Source organism: Chrysemys picta, chromosome 3 (assembly GCF_011386835.1).
Source record: "Chrysemys picta bellii isolate R12L10 chromosome 3, ASM1138683v2, whole genome shotgun sequence".
Taxonomy (NCBI): Eukaryota; Metazoa; Chordata; order Testudines; family Emydidae; genus Chrysemys; species Chrysemys picta.
The window spans coordinates 96593729-96619009 of NC_088793.1; the positions used below are offsets into that span (position 1 = coordinate 96593729).

Below are 25281 nucleotides of genomic sequence, written 5' to 3' on the forward strand. Positions count from 1 at the left end.
GTTTGGACATTCTTTGTACTGATTTTGCTGCAAAGTATACTCACCAATGTGATATGTTTTCATGCACCATTAGCCTCCATGTCCTGCTGAACCACGAAGAAAATGTTCCCAAAGAAAAGGGACTTCACCAAAGGAAAAAAATAAATATTTTCACCATTGCAATTTATTATGAAGTCCTGACTGTTTTCAAGATTTTTGTCAACGTTCCACTTTCCATGGAGCCATAAAGTACTTGTGAGAAATTAACAAAAACATTGTTATTATGCCATTTGTTTCCTTTGATAAAAGATCTCACTAGCATCTTTCAACTAAATGGCCTCTGCCCAGTTCCTGTGTACCAGAGCTCACGTCAGTATCCACCTCAGCCTAACAGTGATAACATTGGTCTTCAAAGTTTGCAAGGGCTCCAGGACAGACACCGTGGACACCAGAAATGTCTGGCTCATGCCAGTCACCCTTGACTGAGACTATAGACCTGCCAGCCCAGTTACTGAAAAACATTTCTCACATGCAGTGCAGTGACTTAGCATACATCAGAAATACAAGCCACTAAAAACATCATTGTGGGTAAAAACCATAACCATCTCTTTGAAAAAAAAGTGTCCGGTCTCTAATGTAACCACTGAAACACAGTGGACAGAGGAAAACAAGAATCCTGGCATGAGATGTGACACCTTTAGAATAACAGCATTGCTATAATGTATGTGATTCTTGTATGTAGAAATCAAAAAGTCACTAACCTGCATGTGTGCCCATGCACACACACACGCATTGAGCCAGGCATATACCAACATTTATGTTTCTCTCTAAATGAAGAGGAGCTTCCAGTCTGCATTCTATAAAGTCCATTCTTATCTACCTACGTTTTTGCATGGAATGTCCTTGATTATTTGGTTACTAAAAGAGAGGAACAGGGGAAAAATCAGAGCCCTATAGCTGCCAGAGCCTGTAATTTTCTTGATCCAACACTATACACTTGTGGAAATTGTACATTCCTTGATGTAGAGCTGTTGGCTTGACTCCTATTGATGAGTATCTCTCCAAAGGGGGAATAGGCAGAGAGGAATTTGGAATCCTGATGAGCATGTCTCCTAGTTTAGAGTCTATTTGTCTAGCCTACTTGTTTGAGAAAGTTATGAAAAAGCTGAAAAAAGGGACATTAAATAGAAGCTGGAACTCAACCTTAACTATAGCATGCTCTCTCTGCTCACACTATAATATTCCAGATGTACTAGCTACACAAAGGCAAAGCAAGGCAGTATTATTTATAGTGTCATCTCCCAAGAATGTTATGTCCCAACTTCTCCCACTCTTAGTTTTAAACACATGATGAACACTAGTCTTCCAGTAAAGACAACGTGGTACTTGGCCAGAGTGGTGGAATAAGAGACATGATTCTTTTCATGTTGGACCCTGCTGCATAATACTTCTCAACATACAAAGTAGACTTTATGCAGGATTATTGCAATCCCTGTTTTATTATGTAAGCTGACACTGTACCATGTACTAATGTTTAGGCTACTCATAATATAACCTATACATTTTATACGGAGGGAAATGTATCCTCTGTCAGCCTCCATTTGAAATTTTAGATAGCAAAGCAGAAAAATGAAATGTCTAATTAATTTCATCTGCCTTGCACTTGCATTTTGAAACAGGCGGTAAATATCTTCCAACAGATTCATAGATCCCAGACGTGACATACAGTGGCTGCTAAAGGAAATGCATAGTAAGTGTGTGAGCCTTCCATGAATGTCTGACAGTGCACAGCCAGGTTTGTCATACTACTGATCTCAGAGCTTCATGAGCTAGACAGATTGCACACAACCTTTCCCAGTCACCTCAGGCTTACGAGAGATTGCAAGTTCTACACTGGCAAAATGTTTTATTCTTTGGGGCGAGGGAATGAGGAAGCCCCTTACATACCCATTATAGCAATACTTTCCTAGTCATATTTTTGCTATCCTCACTAGAGGGAGAGTGCCAGAGAGAGAAACAGGAAACCAGGAACAAAAACATACATGGAATAGGTTGAAAACCTTCTCCTAATGTTCTCAAAAGTCCAACTCAACCTACCTGTGCTAACAGTACTGTTTACTCTAGACCTTCTGCTAAACATACAGTTTAGCTTCCCTACAGAGCTTCCCTTATTGTGGTAATAGTAGTAATTAAATATCATCTGATACGTTAAGGGACATTGTGAAAACTGGTAGGCCTAAAGTTAGACTATTAATTTGCATTGTCTGCCATGAACAAATCACACCAATCTTCTTCTCCACTGATGAAGAAGGTACTGTAATGAATCCCAGTCTTATAAGTGTTTGGTGTGTTAGGAGTCTTGTACATTTCATTGTCAGCTAAGAAGTGTAGAGCAGATGAGCAGATGTGCTCAGATACTAGCCAGTGGATGGATGGTGTTGGTCCCAGACTACGAGAGAGACAACGTGGGTGAGGTAATGTCTTTTATAGATAGGCAAGACATAGATGTGACGTGTAATGCAAATGTGCATATGCATACACATGTGCCATGAGCTTGACCTGTTTCCTGACTCTTTTTCAACTGGGATAAAAAGCCTCAGGGCAAAACCATCATTTTTAGTAAAACCCACAGGTCCCCTTGTATTTATATACACTATATTGCATACATAAGTGCATTAATAGAAGATTAAAGTTGCATGGCATACCACGCTGAAGCCAGGAAGTCAAGGCTGCATGCACAACCTTAACTCATTCCCTTACGCATACAGGGAATGTCATTTTTTCCCCACTTTCAACACGCTTTAAGCATGCGCACGCACACACACACACCAACGAAAAAGATGAACCAGAGCTGAAATTTTTGTGCATGGAAATTTCTCATAAAAATGGCCTTTTGTAAAAACAGAACTTTTTGGGGGAGGGGGAATTGGTGACATTTTAAACAATTTTCATTTTAGCAAAAAAAAAGTTAATCTATATGTGTATCAAAAAAATTTATTAAAATCATTTTCAAAATTTTATGTTTACCAAAAAAAGTTTTACAACTAAAAACATAGGGTGTTTTTTTTCATTTAAAATTTTAATAATGTTTTCAAAAATGATTTTGAAAAAATGTTGGTAAAAAATGTGAACAGTTTTGTGAAAAACAGAAAATGGCTCTATCTGGAACCCACCAAAATGGTGAGAACTTCAAAAATCTGAAAGTTTTTCACAAAACATTTTATGTTGTTTTTTTAACCAACTGTAGTTGAACTGTTTTCATTTAAATTTACATACACGCACTCTCTTTCGCTCTAATAATTTGGCAGGGACCAAATATGAAAAATTTTAGCCTGGAAGTTTCCAAAAGTTATGAAAGTCTGAAAGCAGGATGCTATAAGTGGAAACAGTTAAGCAACCCTAGAGAAGTCATTCCTGTTCCAGTTATTAAATACAGTGTTATTTTCTCTCATTTCATTATGATATAATATTTCTTTAAGATTTAGACCAGTAGTTCTGTTTTTAGTTTATCTATGTCATTTAGAGGGAATCATTTCTTAATAGTTTTCCTCTGCTAATAGGCTAAACATTTGTTTTCTTTCTTATGCAGCCAGTGAGTACTTCACAGACTCTTCACAAAAGTTCCACTGCACTATAGCAAAAACAGACCTGAAAACCTTTTATCCTTACCTCCTGAAACTGTTGTTGGTGTTTGTGTGCCTTTGTCCGTTTCGGTCTATATGGGGCGTGTGTGTTATTGACAGGGGCTAATTTTGTCATTCTACAGACTAACACAGCATCATTATTTACTTTATCTTGTAACTGAAGAAAACTCATCCTGCTTCCTTTCACTTTCATGTATCAATATTTACTAGCAGCTGTATCTCCTTTAGCTCTTTTTAATCATTCTATCTAAAAGGAACAGCAATTCACATCACCTTCTTGTGGCTCAATTTCCCCATCTGTAAAATGGGGATAATGACACTTGACCTCCTTGGTAAAGCATTTTGAGATCCATGGATGAAAAAGCACTATATTATTATTCCAGTACATTTATGTTTGACTTGGAATTGAACCACATTAACTGTCCACAAAATATTACCAATGGGGTTGGGGAATGACTGCAACGAAAGTTAGGCATGCTGTGACATTGTCTGCCAAAAGGCACAAAAATATCTGTGGGATTTCATACTTTCAATGATTTTTAAGGCCAAAAGGAACCATTGGATCTTCTAGTCTGACCTTCTCTATACCACAGGCAACAGAATTTCATCCAATTACTCCTGTGTTGTGCCCTCTAGCTTGTGTCTGGTGAAAGCATATCTTCCAGAAAGGCATCCAGTCTTGATCTGAAGATTTCAAGAGGTGGAGAGACGGATTTGAGTGCCGCAGTTCTGCCTTCTTTTCCCTTTTCATTGATAGTAAGTAGTCTTTGTTTGTGGTTAGTCATTTTTGGGCAGGGGTGTGGTTTACATTGTGTGATTGTGTGTGCATGTGTACACACGGGTGTGCACATATGCTTGCCAAGTCTAATTACAGGCCAGTGCCAATAAATAAACCAATAAATCTGCTGCACAGTCACACAGACTTGCACTCACCTAACAGAATGTGTACACTGCGGGCTTCTAATCTGCCTTCCTGCAGGAGCAATCGCCTGGCACCAATATGAAATCAGACTGTTTCACATTCTCGTGCTGTGTACCTGCCTTTCGGAAAGCCTTTTCCTTTGAATTACTGCCTGTGGTCAGCCGGGCAGAATGGGAAATAGCCTCGAGGAACTCAATGGGACAGAAATACAACATAATATTGAGAATGGCAGGAAAGCCTCTATTATTCTAGTCCATTCTATCTCCTGTGAGGCAGTGTGGAGGCAGTGGCGCCTGGAGCTTGTCTGCATTTAACTCACTTCCCTGGATTTCCGAGTCACAGCCACAGCTTGTACTAAAAGCCAAATATTTCACTCTTGAGTCGTACGACACTTCCTGATATAGGATGCACTTGCATGTCTCCTGGTGACCTTAAACACTAATAAAGGAGTCATAATATGACCTAGACAGGCCTTGAAAGCCAATCACAATGTGAGTGATTGATTTGGAAGTTTAACGGGTGGGTTCAGTTGTCTACTATTTGTCCAGAATCCTTCATGTTGTGTTCTGTTTATTATGATTGTGTGGGTAGAAGATTTAAAAATACACTTCAAGCTGCTCTTTTGCCAGCAGTGAAAGTTAATCCAGAATGCTGGGAGATCAAATATAAATATGCTAACAACTAGAAGCAGATCAGCAGCACTCATAGCTTTGCTCTCTCTTCCCCAAACATGCTACACCATTGAGATTTCAGGATCAAACTCTTAGCAGAGTGTATTTTCACCAGAGCACACATTCCAAGGATTTGTTTCTTATACACAATCATTTTAGCTTACATTCCAAACTACAAGACCGCATGTGATCCTTATGTCCCTTGAGAGCTAATATCAATGGGACTATGGACCAAGGGCCTCGGATCGCACTTTGCTTTATTTTGTTTTATTTTTTGGAGTTTACTTTATCTATACCTGGAGATAAAACAAGTTACATGGTTAGAATTGTGGATCAAACAGTCATGCCTCTTATAAAACCTAGTTGAGGCATGATCCACTGATGTCTGACCATATTTTAAATGCTTTTGACCCAAATGCTTTTTAATTATTTTTCTGTCCTAAAAATATATCATGAGAAGAGAACTTACACAAGGTGATGTAGCAGTCGCTATTTTATCTGCAGTCAAAGGTATTTATTGATTGAGGAACACAGAGCAGTTTAGTACATCTTTGAACTGAGTACAGCTCCTAGAACTGGTGTGTTCTAGATTAGGAAGGAGGCATGTCCACTCAAGGAGATCTGTTATCTACTGAGGCTTTGTGATTTTTATGTGCAAATACAGGACCTGATTGATGCCAATGGAAAGATACCCCTGATTTAGGTGGACTTTCAATCAGGCCCTTTTTGTTAATGTGAGAAGAGCTCAAAAAAGCCAGAGTCCATATTTTTTTCATGAATAATTAATATAGGTTCATTTGAACCCTAAACTCTCAGGGATCCTGCCCCTGAGAGCAAACTCTAAGTAGAAGGGCTTTGCCTGAAAGAACTGTTATGTAGTCAGGGGGATGGAATTCTGCTTTCTCAACACACAAGTAGATGGTGGTGTATCTGCCAAGTCAGGTCACAGTCACTGATACTGGGCCAGAACCTCAGCTGATCTAAAGCAATGTATCTCCACTTAAAACAGCTGAGGATCAGACCCATTGTGTCTAAGGCCTGGTCTACAGTACACAGTTAGGAAGACATAAGGCAGCTTACGTCGACCTAATAATTAATGTGTCTACACTACCAGGTCACTTTCACCTACATTGCTACATTGAGCTAATTACTCCACCTCCGCTAGAGGTGTAGCACTTAATTCAATGTTGTTAGGTCGACACAAAGGCAGTGTAGACATTGCATTGCTTACGTCGACTTAACTGGCCTCCAGGAGGTGTCCCACAATACTCCGCTGTGACCACTCTGGTAAATGTTTTCAATTCCACTGCCCAGAAGCCAGGTACACAGGAACTTTTGAATTTCCATTTTTTGGTGTGGAGAGCTTGCCTGCCCAGCTGATCATGGCGGCTCCACACTTCAAAGGCACTCCAGCCGGAAGTACACAGGAGATGGTGCATCTTCTTGGTCTGTGGGGAGAAGAGGCTGTGCAGACACAGCTCTGATTCAGACATAAAAATATAGACATCTCTGAGCAGATCGCAGGGGAAATGAGGAAGAAGGGCTATACCCAGGACACGCAGTCACATGAAAATGAAGGAACTGTGGCAGGTGTACCAGAAGGCAAGGGACGTAAACAGCCACTCTGGTGCAGCACCACAGACATGCCACTTCTACAATGAGCTGCATGCAATTCTCAACAGTGATCCCACTACAATCCCTAAGAGCAGCATGGATAACAGCTCTGAGGAGTCAGAGTCCTGGGCCAGCTCAGGCAACACTAAGCAGAAGAAAAGGAGAAGGAAAATGGGAAACAGGCAAGTGGAGGATCAATTCTTTTGGAGACCCAGGAGCTCTTCGTAACCCCAGAGCAGTCCAACCAGTCACAGAACAGCATCATGGATGAGCATGATGCCAAGGAAGGAACTTCTGGTGAATATGCAATTTGAAGTCATATTTGGGGTCACATGTTCTGATATTCTATTTTTAATTTAAATGAACATGTTGAGGTAGAGTGGCTATCTGCTTCCCAGTGTCCTCACCAGCTAGGCAAAGGGTGCCCCATGAAAAAGACTGTTTATGTACTGTGACAAAGTTTCTCCTCTATCTTGGTGGGTCCTGCGCTTATTGGCAGATTTTCTTGCCTCAGAGATTCACCATGTGGGTTGGGGAACAACCCAGAGACCTTCCCCTCTGGAAGAACCCACAGTCCAGGTCAATTGGGAGGTTTGGGGGGGAACCCAGGCCCACCCTCTACTCCGGGTTCCAGCCCAGGGCCCTGTGGACTGCAGCTGTATATAGTGCCTCCTGTAACAGCTGCATGACAGCTACAACTCCCTGGGCTACTTCCCCATGGCCTCCTCCAAACACCTTCCTTATTCTCACTACAGGACCTTCCACCTGGTGTCTGATAACACTTGTACTCCTCAGTCCTCCAGCAACACTCCTTGCACCTCTTGCTCCCAGCTCCTCACACTCACACCACAAACTGAAGTAAGCTCCTTTTAAAACCCAGGTGCCCTGATTAGCCTGCCTTAATTGATTCTAGAAGCTTCTTCTTAATTGGCTCCAGGTGTCCTAATTAGAACCTGCCTGCCTTAACTGGTTCTAGCAGGTTCCTGATTACTCTAGTGCAGCCCCTGCTCTGGTCATCAGGGAACAGAAAACTACTCATCCAGCGACCAGTGTATTTGCCATCTACCAGATTCCTGTACCCCACTGGTCTGGGTCTGTCACAGTACACAGGGATGGCCCAGAAAACCTCCACAGAGAGCTTCAAGAAACTTTTGTGGTGGTACTCTGCAATCCATTGCAGAAGGTTTCTGGGAAGGGCTGCCTTATTTCTTCCACCATGGCAAGACACTTTCCCGCGCCACTCCAATATTAATTCTGCTGGCATCATTGCAGTACACAGCATAGCAGCATGAGCGCCCGGTCTGGACCTGGACCTTGCAGCATCTATTCTCTTGCTGCCTCTGTTACCCTCAGGAGAGTGATATCGCATAGGGTCACCTAGGGGAAATGGTGGTAGTTTTCATTTCAACTGCTCGGACCACAAAAAATAGTATGTGTGGTCCCCCTGCATTGTGATTTTCCACTCCTTCATTCACGATTTCCAAAACATGGCTGTAGTTTGGGTGGCAGGGGTCCTCATTGACCTTCGTAACTGCAATCCTCAGATGACAGCTAGCAGCAGTGGCACCAGGCGGAAGGGAAATTTTGTGGTGCCCACACATTGTAGCAGGCACGCACCCCCTCCAGCGCAGCCTCTGCCAAGGCTTGTAGTTTGGGAGGTCAGCGCTGGTTCCCAACCTCCAGACAATGTCCATGTTACCAGGAGGAGATGGCATGGCCCTTTGCCCACCTCTGGTCCGTGGTGGGTTGCCCACTCAATGCTGCTGATGGTTCAGCACCGATGCCCCAGGGCCATATTCACAATGGCTGGGACAGCAAACAGGTTCAATAAATACCTAGTGTAAATGAAAAGGTTCTGCCTTAAACTTCCATAAAACAAGGGGAGAGATTTTTATATAGCAACTCTGCACTGAACACTGGGTCTGCACTGACATTGGTTGCTTTGTGCTTTCCATGGCTTACAGCTGAAAGTGCAGCCTTCAGCTCTTCCTGCACACCGGTGGAGAGGCTCTCCCCTATAAGACGAAGGCTAAAGAGAATGCATGATGACATGTTTAATGAGATAATGAATGCCTCTGGGATGGCAGACACCAAGCATTAAGTGTGGAGACTTCTCTCTCTGAAAAATGGGACATGGACATTGCGAGTAGGAGAGCAGCCCAGAAGCATGAGTGTGGCATGCAGCAGGAGATGCTGTGGATTCTGATGGAACAGACATATTGAGGCATCTGGTTGACCTTCAGGAGAAAAATCTTGAGGCTAGACTCCCTTTGCAGTCCCTGCAGAGCTGCCTTCCAACATCACCATCTTTCCCCACTACCAAACGTTCTAGGAGGCAAGGGGGGGAAATGCAATATCCCTTCCACTCAAGCCCAAAGGGAGAGTCCTAAGAATAAAAGCGGGACATACAATGATGTGTGACAGGCAAGGCCACTGCTTTTAAAGACAAGATTAATGTGTTTTTCCCCTCCCAATTTTATTCCACCATGTGTCCAAGGTTAAATACTATTTGTGCTCTTTAAGTTTCAGTATGTTTGTGCAATAAAAGTCCATGTCTTGTGAATGAAAGTATCTTTGTTAATTTAAAACAGGGAGACGGGGCGGGACAGGGAACCTGAGGCAACAGAGGGGAGGTGCTGAGGACAAAAACCCAGCCATCTCAGCAAGGTTCACACTATGGAAGGCACAACACAGAGAAGCAGTGCACATTACTGTGGGTCATGACTAAAATGGATTTTCAAAGCCTCCCTGAGATGCAGTACCCCATGCTCTCTTCTTATAGCCCTGGTATCTAGCTGCTCAAAATTAGCAGACAGCCGATCCACCTCCACGCCCCATCTCTGTGCAAACTTCTCTCCCTTTGCCTCACAGGTATTATGAAGCACACAGCAGGCAGCTATAACCATGGGGATATTGCTTTCACTGAGGTCTAACCTAGGACATATCTACTCTTGTCATTTAAAGCGGAAAAAGTCCCTTTTTTGCGCAAAAACCATGGGAGCATCTACACTTGCCAATGACTTTTTGCGATGAAACTCAAAAGTTTGGGAAGGGCATTGCAAGCCCTTCCCAAAACCCTCTGCAGCAAGTTGCACTGTGGGATAACTACCCACAGTGCACTGCTCTCTGCATCAGTGCAAGAGCTGCTAATGAGGACGCGCTCCACCAACACAAAGAGTGTGGTATGGACGCACACTACCGACTTAATTACTGTGGCGGCTGGACGTCGACTTATCTGAAGTTAACTTAAGTGTGTAGTGTACACGTACCCTAGGGAAGAGTAATGGACACTATCTGCTGCTTCCCCCTACATGTGAGGTTTTGCACCAATGGACCCTAAATGCTTAACCATGAGTAGGCAAGAAGAACATAAATTTGGATCAAGCTAGGCAAATTGGCCATAGGGCAAAGGAGACCATGAACCATGCTCCTCTTTGTTAAGCAATGAGTCAAAATGATAGTGTTACTCGACATAAATTAATAAATAAATACAAATGCAAAGCATTGTAGAAATAAAGTATAAGGCAGATGAAGAGAAAGCAAGAGACACTTGAAAACTGGGTAGAAAGTTATCACTGAATAAGTGTTTTAGCTGCTTTGACACCTGCTAAAATAGATATTTCTTCTGACTATAAACCTGTGTTATTTTATCATGTTTATTTGTGATAGGCATGGTAACCTTCTGTTGTCACCACCAATGTATCACATTATGTAAGATCAGCCTATATTAGTTATGGTATAATAGAGCAGCAAAATGAAAAATAAAAAAGCAGAGTAAATATTGACTTTCTTGGTCTGAAATGAAGTCACAGACAGAAGAGGGGTGAACAATAAGAAATGAGAGAAAAATGTAACGGTGTTCGTCCCTAAGCTACATTTAGATACATATGGTGCAAAGTACTGAATTCTTAGCAAGTGAAATCTTGTAACATTACAATGGGGGAGACACAATTCTGATGCCGTGCGAAATGGATGAAAACTATGGCAGTCTATGCTCACACCTCCCTCAGATACACTCATACAATTCCCATTTTTTCCAACAGGAGCTGGGCACATGTTTCTAAGGGCAGAATTTGGCTCACACAGATGAATAAAACATAGACTTTATACTTGTAATGAGACTTAAGACTTCTGGGCACTGCATAGCCAAAGAGCAGTATTACAGGGCTGCTCACAGTTGAGACCTTAACCCAATGGTCTCACATCTGAAATTCCACTGAAGTTTCAGCCCATCTTAAGAGCAATTGGTACTCCTAGGATCTTACTTACTCCAGTGTAAATCAAGAGTAACTCCACTGAAGCTAGTGGTGTGACCCCCCATGTAAAACTGGTGAGAGATCAGAATCAGGCCCCTTTGTGTGTGAATTTTATTAGTGACATAATACCACTACTCTGCAGTTCCCTCCGGTCACAGGGCATGGTTCCCTCACCCTGTATTTCTTGCTGCAAACAGTCCTCATGCACACCAATGGCATGTTCCACACCATCTGCATTATTTACAACAGTGGTTCTCAAACTTATCATGCCCCCATTCTTTATGTCGGTAATTTACATGCCCCCTCCCAGGGTGCCCAGCTAGCAGACACTGCTTTCCAACCACCCAGCTCTGAAGACAGAGGGGAGATCAGCTGCATCTGGTCAGGCTCCCAGCTCTGAAGGCAGCATCACCACCACAGCAGTTCAGAAGTAAAAGTGACATGCTATGCCCTTACTTCTCCACTACTGCTGGCAGCAGTGCTGGCTTCAGAGCTGGGCACCTGGCCAGCAGCCACTGCTCTCCAGCTGCCCAGCTCTGAATATGTGCAGTAAGTTTTTTTCCCTAAATCTTCTGATGCCCCCCCCAACACATTCCATGCCCTCTAGGGGTCATGCTCACCAGTTTGAGAATGTCTGGTTTACAACGTGCTTTACAAGTGTTTGTTCCTCACTGCATAAGGCTTTTCCCCAAGCCTTTACCTACTACCAAGGCACAGGGCAGAAGAGAAATCTCATCTCTCTGAGATCCTGAGCTCCTTTGTCCTTCTGCCTTCCAGCCTCCTCCTGACTCTCATTTAACCATCCTCAGCTGAGGAGCTGAATCCCCTTGCTGACTGATTAATCACCTGGTACTTAATCAATTATCTCATCACTTTGGCTCATGTGGGAACACTTACTGAGGCCATGTCTACACTAAAAAATTAAGTTGACCTAGCTTATGTTGGCGTACAGCCATCACAGTAATTGTATTGCTTATCCGTGTCTGCACTTTGCTCCTTGTGTCAGCAGTGCATGTCCTCACCAGGTGCGCTTATATGGATTGTATTATCAGTGTGGGGCATTGTGGGATGGTTCCTGAAAGCCAGTAACAGCCAATATAAGCAATGCAGTGTCTACACTGACACTGTGTCAACCTAACTACATTGACCTTGACACTACGCCACTTGCAGAGGTGGAGTTATTAAGTTGGCATAGTTGGCCAGTAACATCAGCGGGAGCAATATTTAAGTGTAGACACTTCCATAGTTAGGTTGACGTAAGCTGCCTTGCGTTGACCTAACTCTGTGGTGTAGACCAGACCTAAGGGCACAGAGTGAGGAGTCAGCCTTAGGCTACTCACACCCTGTCACACCTCCCAGATTATTTTTAATGAATTCTCAGTTTAAAATACGATATCATCAAGGTCTGGTTCTCAATTAAATTCCACATGGTAGATTTTAACATTAATTTTTACAGAACCCTGTATGTTTCATTCCTATTATACTCTATAGCACATATCCATAAAAAAGAGTTTGATAATGATGAGTATCTTTGGAACATTTCTGTGTCGCTTGGACCTCTCTATCAACTTTCCTCTGGCTATTCAGATCAATATGCCTCAGGATATTTCCTGGTGTCTGATGCATCCATTTTATTGTTCTCATTAAAATAAACTATGGAAAATAGTTCACTGAGGTTCTTGCAAAGACCCCATTGCTTTCTTTTCAATCCATTAGATATTGTTGTGAATCAAATTTTGTTGCACTGTGTGTGTGTGTGTGTGTGTGTGTGTGTGTGAGACTATTGAACAAATGCCTCCTCTCCCACTCAAAGATTAGAAGGATGAGTTCTTCATTTAACAGCCATGAAGCATTTTGATAGTCTATTCAGGTCAGCATCTTTTCAGCAAAGATACTGACCTGCCCATTGTCAGAAAAAACAATTCCCTTTTTGTAGTAAAATACCTATTTTTCCAGTGTGTCCATCCAGAATGCTATCTTAATTCAATGCATTTCATTTTTTCTCCCTATTAATAAAAACATTAGATAGATAGATAGATAGATAGATAGATAGATAGATAGATAGATAGATAGACAGACTTATGCCTGCAAGTGTATTGAGGCTGCATCATATCTTTAAAAGGCACAGCACCTTGAATTTCATATCTACTTTATTATGGCCATAAGAGCTGTTTTATGTAGTAATAAAAAGCAGCATGTGCCATATTTAATAAGGATAGGTGAACTGCTTCAAATAAAATGACAGACCTGATCCTTCACACAAAACTGAACCTGAAGCTATTCTGAGGTTTGAAAAAGTTAGTTTGTTAATTTATAAACTATTTTCTTCTTCTTTTTCTTCTTTTTTTTTTCCTCAGAAGCAAACATACTGAAACACAGCTAGAAAAGATATCCTTACATTTTCCAATCCCAACAAGGCAAGGGAGCACTGGACTTCCTGAGAGGAAACCTGTTATCCCAAACTTGACAGCCCAAATTCTATACCAAGAAGTGAACAATTAAGTTTGGATAGGCATCCAATCTTTAGGAAGCTTCCCTGGAAAAAAAACTGAGGACACTGTGGAGGTGAATCCATCACCAACCTTAATATTTACAGAGACTTTGACTCATTACAGTGAGATCAAATTACAGAGTTTTAGTGATGGGTCCATTGCATTTAAGGATGCTAAAGAAACATCCGGTATTTGAAAATTTTGATGGTACCGATATGTAGTAATAGGAAAGCATAGACTATCTGTAGTTGTTACAAGCCTGACGTGTCTTTAAACCTTATGTTTGCTGAATAGGTCATCTTGGGTTCATTGTACAAAATACGTACTGTGTTGCAGATGTTATCAGTATTTGTGGGCAAGTTATTTGGGGGTTGTGTTTAGACAATTTTACCCAGTTTTCATATCTTCAAAATAATCTTCATGAACAGACTCATTTGAGAAATGCTGACAACTTAATTTCTTGCCTTATTCACTTTTATTAGCGGTCCTCCAAATGTGTTTGCCTCCCAAGGTTTGTAGGTAGGATAAAAATGTACACCTCTGGAATTCCTGGCATAGTAACATTGTGAGTTTTCAGGATGGGTCATTTCTCTTGTTCATAATGCTCAGGTTACATCTTAACATCTGAATCACTATAAATTGCAAGTCTGTCTTGTCTGAATACAGTAGCAAGACTATTTAGATTATAAAGTCTTTGGGGATAGGGATTGTCTACAACTGCTGTTTTGGGTTTGTTTTTTGTTTTTTTTACAGAGCCTGGCACAATGAAGCCCCATTCTTGGTTGACCTTTAGACACTTCCATAATAAACATGGTTAATAATAAATAATAATAATAATAAATAACAACATTAATTGATTTTTGGCTACTGTCACATTCAGGGTATCCTCTCAAAGGTCTGAGAGAGATTTTGAGTATCATCTTCTGAAGACCTTCTGGGGAACCTGGAGTACTTCCAGGATGAGAGACTTGATTCAAGAGATTCTGGGGATTGCTACTCACCAATCATCTTGCTTTTGTGTGTTTTCCCTCTGCCTCCTTGTTGCATCTTCTTGGCATTCCGGTCTCACATTCAATCTCCCAACCACTTTATCAAATCTACGAAATTATTGAGAACATAGGTACGACTCATGCAGGATGTACTTACTTTTTCTGTTTCTCTGGCATGTCTCCATGAGACAAGCTGTCAATCTCGCTCTTCTTAACCCACCTTGGTGGTTGTTCTAATTTTCCTGATGACCTCTTGTGCCATACCTGTCATTTATGCCACTGCATTTATATTTATGTATGTATTTCAGTTTATTCAAATGCACCACCCTGATCCTTAGTAGCCTGAGTGCCTCCACTGAGCTCAGCTGTTGTGTATCATATACGAAGAAAGGCAGTCTGAAAAATGCCATTTAGGGTTTTATTGGTTAAAACCAACAATATGTACACAATAACACATCTCTTCTGCTCCATGTCAGATTTTCCATAAATCTCACTCCAGATTCATGGAGTACACACATCCTCCCCTTTCTAGGCATAATGTGTGAGATGAGAAAAGGCTTGCTTAGAAATTAAATGAGAAAGATTAAGACTAACAGCTGTGGCTGGCAGGCATCTCTTCTTTTTCCAAGTTAATTTAACATGTTTACCCACGAGATAAGCATGGCAGATGACATATACATTATAATTTCAAACTATGTACTTACAAACCTTGCCCTGCGCAATCAGGCCTTTTCAGTTATTTGTAGGCCAGCTACACATTAATCCAATATGCCTGCCTCACCAAAAAAGAGAAAGGAACCTACCTTGTAATCTGAACTCTGTCAGAATTTATCCCACAGTGGGCATGGCTGTCATGTGAACAGAATAATTAGAGGGGACTACATGGCTTCCATGGCAACAGAAACTTAATCCAAGTCTGTTCAGGTAACACACAGCTGTGAGACGGCTTTATTCCAAAGGGGCCCATAGCAAACTATCCTGTGTGAAGTGGATACTTTACACCAAGTGGCAACGCAGCCGGTAGTATAAGGGCTTGGGGTAGGTATGCCTGGAAGCACTGTCAGTAAATCTTCATTTAGGCCATGATGCAATTTTATTGCTTAATCAGACATTTCATCCTGAGGCCATCTCTGTAAACACAAATTTGTACAAATCTATGCTCAGTTAATTTGGTCTCTTCAATAGATTCTCTGCTTCCACAACGTAATATTATCAAAACCATCTAATTGATTTAGGAGACTAAGTCCCATTGATTTTCAATGAGAGTAAAGACTTGCCTAAATGGAAAGTTATACTGGCACATAAGGTAAGGTATGAATTTAAACCACTATTAATTATACTGGTACAGCTCCCATATAGACATTGTTATTCCAGCATAAAAGGGTCATTGGGGTGTGGGTGGGGGGGAGAGGGAGTTAGGTTATGTTGCTTTGAAAATGGTTTGAGCTAAACCAGAAAAAGCCACTCTCTTTTTGGAATAATAGCTCCCACACAGGGATCTATATAGATTTGACTATAGAGGTTTAACTATACTTGTATAATTATATTGGTATAACTCCCGTGGCTCCTAAAGCCCAGATCCACAAACGGAATTAGGAGCCACTTCCCTGTAAGCGCTTGCAGTGTAGAAATTGCTCGGCAGTAAGCTAATGCAAATCTGACCGATGGGCTGGTGAGTAGCCATGAATCTAGAAATACCAAAACCTCCTGTAATATATGTCACCACATAAATCTTTGATGACTATAGTGATTTCACTATACTGAAATAGTTGAGGGTGGTTTTTTTTATACTATAGGAGCTTCATTAATATTGTCTTCATGAACTGGTTCCACACTTTAATTAGTTTTATAAAAAGCCTAACATTGAAGCTTTCCAGAACAATCTGAGACTTTCTCCCAGCTAAAATTAGAAAATTATAAGGTGATGGACTATAACATCCCTCTAACTGAGACTTCTGGACAAAACAAGTAACTGACAGAATCACTGGAATTGGTTTGCAAGAGAAGTAACACTGAACTCCAGCCTATATTTTGTGGTGATTAGTAGAGGAATCAGTCATGATATAGGAGTCTGATCTTAAATATGTTAATTGCACACAAACATTCAGCAAATGTACTCTTTACAATGTGGTGAGGGTCAGAAAAGCTAGTTTAATAAAATGGCCCCTTGTTACTGTCCTCTGTTAACCTTTTTCTGCCTTCACTTTCACTTCCACTTCCACTGACGTCAATCAAATAAATTATGAACCAAAAGACCTAGCATATCAATTTTCCAATCAGTTAAGTGGATGTAACTCCCACTATGGTCAGCATAACTGAGAGCAGAATGGATCCTGTGGCTTTTGAGTCATAGGGCATATCTACGCTACATCTAGGCAGACCATCTGCCAAGTTTTAAGCAGGACAGTCCTGCTTTTCTAAGGTTACTTTGTCACCCTTCAGGTACTGAAACAAAACTGGCAATGGTTTTGACGGGTATCGGACCAGGGATGCCATTTTGAATGGCTCCCCATCCCTACTGGCATGAACTCATGTGCATGGTGCAGGTGAGATCATGCCAGTGGGCACCAGTGTGCTCTTCAAAATGGCATCCCCATGTGGCATGATCTTGCAAACACCATGCATGTGAGGTCACACCAGAAGGGGTGGGCCCATGCTGTTCCTGGAGGTGCCAGCACGTCTGGTATTCTGGGAATGCATGAGTGGCCACCCTAACTGCATCTAGAAGCAAGTCTCCCAGATCATGTCCACAGACTCATGCTAGGGGACTCATGCTAATGTGCTAAAAAATAGCCATGGAGATGTTACTGCTCGGGCTCTCAAGCACTCTGCCCCCAGGTTTCAGAACCTGAGTTCCAACCTGAGCCACAACATCAAGCACCATCTGTGTAGCTATTTTTAGAGAGTTAGCACAAGCCCCACTAGCACAAGTCTGTGGACTCAGGATGGCTCCCAGGTGCAGTGTAGACATGTCCTTTATAAGCTAGTTTACTAAGAAAAGTAAGATGTTATTTCTTTCAGTACGGTGGAGTCAGTACAGTTGTTGAAGACCAGACTATATTCTGCCTTATATCACACTATCTAACTAACAATGTCGCCAGCTAAAGTCAGGCTCTAATATCCTTATTGGAAATGATGATACATGAGGGAGAATAAAATATAACCAACTTGATTTTAAAGTCCCAAGGCGAACTGGCTGGGATGGAAGTTAGAACAATTTTATTTGGACTTGCAAATTTAGCAAATGCAACACTGAAATCACTGATGGAAAATAAAGAAGCTTAATATTTTATTTTGGCAGAATCACATTTCTGGCCATAACAACGACAACAAAAACAGGTACACTTAATACAGATTAGAAAGCTATCTGCATACGTCTTTTGTTTCATGTTGTAAAAGTACTAAAGGCAAGGAAAATTAGTTTTATTCTAGCTTCAAGTGGCTTCAAGATAAACAGTTGCAGCCCTAGAGATGAAAAGAAGAAAGTCCATCACATAACACAAGAATATCCTCACAAATTCTCAATGATTGAAAACAAGTTGCAGTTTGACCTCAGCAGAGGCCTTAATATGTAAAGAAGCCTCACTATCTGCATCCCGCTGAAGAGAATATTCCTTCCAAGCTCAACTGTAATCCCCGGGAGAGCAACATTTCTCTGGAAGAGTTTGTATGGTACAGGCACTGCCTTTCTGTACAATGTGGTATAAAAACAACATAAAATATTTCCTGAAATAAAACATCTACATTGTATCCTATTTTGTCTGTTTATCTACGTACTCATAATGGTATGTATTATATATGTGTATATATAAAATACAAGAAACACTATACAGTATGTAATATTGTATTTCTACACATTTTATTACAGTTATTGGTGCATGTAAAATATATAAAATACTGCATACTGTCTCTCATATTTTATCTATAGGGATTGCACCTTCTCTTCTCTTCATCAGCCTTCCAAGTCTGTCCTACCAGCAGCTTCCTGGAGACATACAGGATAAAACTTTCAAAAGCAGCTACGTGATTTAGGAGCCCAAATCCAATTTTAAAAAGTGACATAGGCTCTTAGGTCTGGGGCATGCTATGCTACCAGGCACCTCTCTCGGGTAACGGATCAGGCTAGACTTCCAAGACTTCAAGATCTTAACTTTGCCAATGATATGGTTCTGTTGGACATAGATGACGATGCCATGAAAACGAGCACTATCAATGTCCAAGGTGAAGCCGCCAAAGTAGGATTAAAAATCAGCCAAAAGAAAATGAACTCATGATCTTTGAAAGAGGAGTCAGCAATGATGGTGTGTGTGATTGATAGTGAAGTATACCGCATGGTTAATGAGTTTGTGTATCTCAGAAGCATAAGCAGTGCTGATGGCCAGCTCTATAAGGAGATGAAAGCAAGAATTGGGAATAGTGGAGCTTTTCTGAGACTTCCAAATATCTGGAAAAATAAGGAGATTCATACAAGAACCAAGATAAAGTTATCTAGTGCATTGTGCTAACCACATTTTTATAGGCTCCTGAAACTTGGCAAATGCTAAAATAGGAAACTTAGCGCATTCCATCAAAGATGCTTGCAGAGAATATTTGGTGTCTGCTAGTGGGATAAAGTAACGAATGTTGATGTGTTACAAAGGACTGACCAACAGACTGTAGAGACAATGATTTGAGAAAGAAGGCTGAAATGGTTTGGGCATGTTGTACGAATGTCCAAGAACTGTATTCCTAGACAAGCCCTTCATTGGATACCACTTGGTGGAAGACGGAAAAGAGGAAGACAATAGATGACATATCAGAAAAGCACTGAGAATGAGGTCACTTCCATGGAAACAGACTACAATGGAGCAAGAAACATGGCATTAGACAAACGGAGTTGGAAAAACTGGGCTGCTGCATGTGTCACAAAGCACAAGAGCATCTAAAAAAAATAGGCATTTAGGAGGAGAAGACTCACACTGTTCTATATGTGTTCTTATGTCACACTCATCACCATAGTATCTGAGCACACTCCAGTAGTGTATTAAGCCCAGATGTTAATCATGTGTTTAAGTCCCATTTTCAAAAGTGACTCTGTTAAGTCAGTTAGGCACTTTTGAAAATGTTCCCCACAATCTCTGGAAACTCTTGTGGAATAACCAAGAACACAGCAGTTCAGCAACGGTGGTATCTGGGCGTCCTGCAGCAGCGAAACAGTTAATTTTTATGAAGACTCAGGGGAAAAAAACAGACTCGGAGCAGCCTTGTGTTGGGAGGAGGGTTAGAAAATGAGGCTGTTGCTGTTGTTTTCATTGTGTGCACTCTAATCAGGCAGAGTAAGAACAATAATGCATGTAATGCTGATTTTGGAACGTGTCCATGCAGCTTTTCCCAGGCTAGGCAGCCTTGGGAACCACTGATAGTGTGGCACACCGGGGGCACAGCCTCAATCACCAAGCGCAGGGCAGGGCAGCCTTTTCTGTGGATAAAATATGTCAGAGATGACAAGAATCTTCCCAGCATGGGAAGTGGCAATAACCAAAAAGTATATATACAACGGGCAAAACTGTGTGAATACAGCATGCACTGTAGCCTTCCTGCAGGCAAAGCTCATATTGGAAAGGTAGAATATTATTTTTCTTTTCCTCCCTTTTTTTTTTGTTTGTTTCCCCTTCTTGCATTAGACATCCCCTCCCCCACCCTCCAGTACCACGCTTTGAAGCCAAGATGAAAGCAGTGTTGTGGCTGCTGGCACAGAGCGGACACAGGGAGACTGACTGAAGTGTGCTTTAGTTTAAGATGCCATATTTTTCTCGTAAGTATGGGAGGGGAGGAGGGAAGAAAGTTATTCGGCTAAAAACGATATATTATCACTTCATTGAAAAGTATATTGTATATCTTGGAGTGAAATATGGTCCCAGTTTTTCAAAGCTTTTCTCTTCAAGGACAGAGGGTTTAGAGTAGCTAAGATGTGGCATCTTCCCATAAAGCAACTGCCCATGTTTTATTCATAAAACCTGCCACATAAGTGTATGATGAGAACTGACACTCTAAGCTGCAGCTCACTGACATGTAATAGCTCAGTCAAATCAATGCTGTTTATTTCTTGGTAGTAGAAGTTACGTAAAAATCAGTACGAAAAAACATCTCTTGTTTTTAAATAGAAAGAAGGATTTTTTTTTGAACAACAAGGATCCAAAGCATCGTCAAGTTTTCATTTGTTTTTCAGTTTTCTAAGGAGATGAACAATTCCCCTGGGCCAGCCATGTTCAAAAAATCTGGAGGCAAGAGAGGAAGAATTTACACGCATAGGCCCTGCTTCTGCAAACACTTAAGTATGTGCTTAGCCACCATACAAGAGGAGTCCCATTGGGTTATATACGGGCCCCCGTGGAGTCAGTGAGAGTTTTACCCATGGACTTTAACAGGGGCAGGATGTCACCCACTGCGTTGAATTTGTGTCCATGCTTATCGGATCAGGACCTTCAGGTTACATCCTTCATCTGAGCCAAACTAGGGAGCTGATGCTGGATGTCGTGTGTGAAGGTTCTACTGAGGCTGATCGAAGAAGGAATCCTGATGCTTAAGCCCATGGAGTAGCTGCTGAGCTACAGTGGAACCATTTGAAGCCCCAATGCTCTAATAGTCCCTGTTGTTCCTGTATCTTCACTTGAAGGGAGTGATAGACCAGCTAGTGGCAGATCTATGATCAAGAACTACTTGGCTAGATTGGTTTGGACTACTGCTTTAATCTTTAACCAATATCACCAAAGTTAACTTACCTATAACTTAATTTACAGTTTAGAATTTCACACTTATTTAACATCTGGTTCTCACCACTGAACTATCTGGCACTAGCTAAATTCTGTTCCAACTAAGCAGCAGCATTACCATTTAAATCACTATGCAAAAAAAAAAAAGTCATTTTCTTGGGGGCATCTAATGGGAGTTCTATGATCAAAGCATAGTATTAAATTAAACTTTCAGGCCAAATGTCCTCCTGTAGCAAAAACAGTACTAATTAGCATGTCTAGGAATTTTTTGGAACCCATTGAAGAAAAAAATTACAATTGGTAAATAAGCCTTGAAGGATGCACCACATGTAGCACAGTGAGTTACAATTTCTAACTAATGATTTATTTTGAACTAATCCTGACCCTGCTGCTGTCTACTAACTGCAAGCCAACTTTCATAGGTCAAGTATCTCGGTGTATAGAGTAAGCCATGTATGCTGCTGAAGAGAGAACATTAAGCCAATTCTCAAATGGATGTAGCTAGTTCTATATAAGAGATTAATGGACAAACTAAAGAGTCGTCAAATAGAAGATACAATACAGTGATGCATTTTACAGCAAGACAGATTATGCATGACATAACCCAGGGGTCAATTTTGGGAAGTAACACAGGATTATTAAGAGTTCCTTGTTACACTGGTACTAGGATACCAGGCTGGTATCCTATTATTTTTCAAAATAATCAACTTGCAAACAAGAAGCAGGCAGACCTGCAGGTGGACCAATCTATTCACAGAGCCAAAAGTGACATCATGGTAGCATCATGAGCAGGCACTGAAGAGGTTTGGTATGGCTGGTCTTCCTTGGAAGACCAGAATTATTACATGTTGGTATTTTAGTTTGGGGCTGCAGCGTGCCTCTTGTTTATATACCACAGATCTGCTAAAGCCTCTCTGTCCTCCAAATAACCCTGAGGTGGTATATTAAGGTATGTCTCTTATTTGCAGTATTTTGTACAGCCAAATTATAATTGTAGGACTCTCTTTTGTAACTATAGTGATACATTTGCTATCAGCCATTCTTTAAAAAATAATACAGAACCTTTCAGGAGTTTAAGTGGGAGGAGATATGAAGAATGACGTAAGAGGAAACATCCAACATATAAATCAATTGCAGTAACTGACTTGCCAAGACACTGGGCAATGAGCCGTGCATATCAGAAGACCACATGGAGCTCCATTGCTCTAAATCAACCTGTGAATAATAATACAGTAGTGCAAGAATGTTAACTGAAAGATTAAGTCAATGGAATAGAACAATGTTGCATAAATATGCTCTCCTGGTACTACATAAAATTCTGCTATAGATTAGAAACTGGCTGAAAGAAAGAGAAAAAAGAACAATGAAGATTTAATTTTCAGTATGACAAAAGAGTAGCAGTATGGTGATCCACGGTTCTCTCTACTAAACCCAGCGAGGTTTATATAATTAAGGGGGTGAACAATGTGGCATCAGTATTTGCAGATGGCACAAGATTATTACTCAAGACTAGAGAAGACTGAGAAGCTTCAGAGCAGCTTACAGCTGGGGAATGGGCCACACGATGGCAGAAGTCTTTGTTGACAAATGCAAAGTAATGCACATTAGAAGGATAATAATTTGAACTGCTCTCACACATTGCAGGGTTCTAAATCAGTTGTAACCACCAGGAAAAAGATCTGGGCACCAGTCAGAACAGTGCAGTGAAAATTTCTGATCAATGTACAGTAGTATTAAAAAAATAAGACAACTGTTAAGATTCAAACATAGAATCATGGAATCATAGAATATCAGGGTTGGAAGAGACCTCAGGAGGTCATCTAGTCCAACCCCCTGCTCAAAGCAGGACCAACCCCAATTAAATCATCCTAGCCAGGGCTTTGTCAAGCCTGACCTTAAAAACTTCTAAGGAAGGAGATTCCACCACCTCCCTAGGTAACCTGTTCCAGTGCTTCACCACCCTCCTAGTGAAAAAGGTTTTCCTAATATCCAACCTAGACCTCCCCCACTGCAACTTGAGACCATTACTCCTAGTTCTGTCATCTGGTACCACTGAGAACAGTCTAGATCCATCCTCTTTGGAACCTCCTTTCAGGTAGTTGAAAGCAGCTATCAAATCCCCCTCATTCTTCTCTTCTGCAGGCTAAATAATCCCAGTTCCCTCAGCCTCTCCTCATAAGTCATGTGCTCCAGCCCCCTAATGATTTTTGTTGCCCTCTGCTGGACTCTTTCCAATTTTTCCACATCCTTCTTGTAGTGTGGGGCCCAAAACTGGACACAGTACTCCAGATGAAGCCAATGCCGAATATAGGGGAATGATCACGTCCCTTAAGCTGCTGGCAATGCTCCTACATATACAGCCCAAAATGCTGTTATCCTTCTTGGCAACAAGGGCACACTGTTGACTCATAACAGGGATTGTTATATAACGAGAATATTATAATGTATAACAAGAACATTCAGAGTTATAAAAGTTAATGCTCAAATTTTGGAAGGGTTGTTAAGTCTTATGATTAAGGGTTTAAGTCAATCTCTGCTAGGGGTTCAGAAGAGACCAATGTGGGAGAAGATTATCCCACATCTGCCCAACACAAGGTTCTTGCACCTTCTTCTGAAGCATCTGGTGCTAGCCATTGTCTGAGTCAAGTTACTGGACTAGATGGACCATCAGTCTGATCCGATATGGCAACTAAGGCATAGAATAGAAAATAATTCTTCATATTTGAACTTTTAGTACAGTCTTTAATAATTATAGAATCAATTTCATATACAAGTTTTGCTTTTCCTTTGTCATCTCCTATTTGCCACAGAAAGGTTCATAAGCACCAGCCGTTATTTAACCTTAGCAGTGACATTCTTTTTCTTATGAACGGCATATTAAAGTGAACAAAGTCATATCCTGCATACAGTAGCTCAGGATTTGACTCTTTCATCCCAATATGGTATTAACCTATGTCCATTTTCTCCCCAATCACAAGGTCTATTCACAGCAACTTTGGGTCTGCATGCAAAACTCACAGAGAAACCATTGGAATTCCATGCATGGACAGCTTTCAGCATCTGGCCCTTTATTGCCCTACAAATACACAGCTAAAAGTTACTCTAGCTATTATCTCTATGAATTCTTGTTTACACAGCCTGAGCATCCAAAAGGTTTCATTCAGTTGATTAACACCTCTCAGTTTGTCAGTGAATTATTAATTTAATTTAACAATTGGCACAGGTCTTAGGGAAAGTGGTTCCTTCCTCTACTCTCTACTAATAGGCTGATATGTTACTTAGGGCCAGATTCTGCCTACACACTTGTTCATTGTTCCAACTGAGATCAATGAGTGCCACTAGCACTGACTGATTCACTAAGAAGTAGGTAGCAGTTAAATAGAAACATTTTTTGAGGCATGGCTAAACAGAGAATATTGACATACAAAAGGCTAACCCATTTCTCATGCTGAGTGAATGCCAGACAAAGGGAGTGGGCTATTTTACTTGTTTAACTTGCCATTGTCCCTTTTTAGACAGAGAGTTGTTTTTTTTAAGGATATCCAAAGGAATCCTACTACCAATGAGCAAAATATTTTGTGGCTTGGATGTCAGCAGGGAGCTAGATTTCATGACTGACTCGTAGTAATAAGATCGTTTTTCTTTTCGAGTATGAGAACACCCCAAAGTTACAGTATGTTTACAGCATCCCAGAGAACTGTAGTAGCTAGATATACTCAAGCCAGCTATATGGTGACTTGTTCAATTAACTCACTGCTACCATCCCAATACTCCCTCATGAACTGGGCTTGAAAATTTTACCTGACACACATTGGTCCAAAGATTAAATTTGCTAGCCAGGGTGAAAGACATCTGCCATGTCCCCTTCCGTCTAAGGGAATGAAACAGTTAATACTGTTAATCATAACCAGCTTGGAAATCAAAGAGTTTTTACATTCAAAAACCTGAAAAGTTTAATCCTT

The 25281-nt window shown here is 41.1% G+C and overlaps 1 long non-coding RNA gene across 1 annotated transcript in view; it reads right to left on the reverse strand.

Annotated features, from left to right (window-relative positions):
- The window catches only part of LOC101935951 (uncharacterized), a 108715-nt gene that overhangs the window by 1121 nt on the left and 82313 nt on the right, over window positions 1–25281 (reverse strand). The window contains exon 5 of the long non-coding RNA XR_010599629.1: window positions 45–25190. This is a non-coding gene — a long non-coding RNA (uncharacterized LOC101935951). The remainder of the gene's footprint in view (window positions 1–44; window positions 25191–25281) is intronic.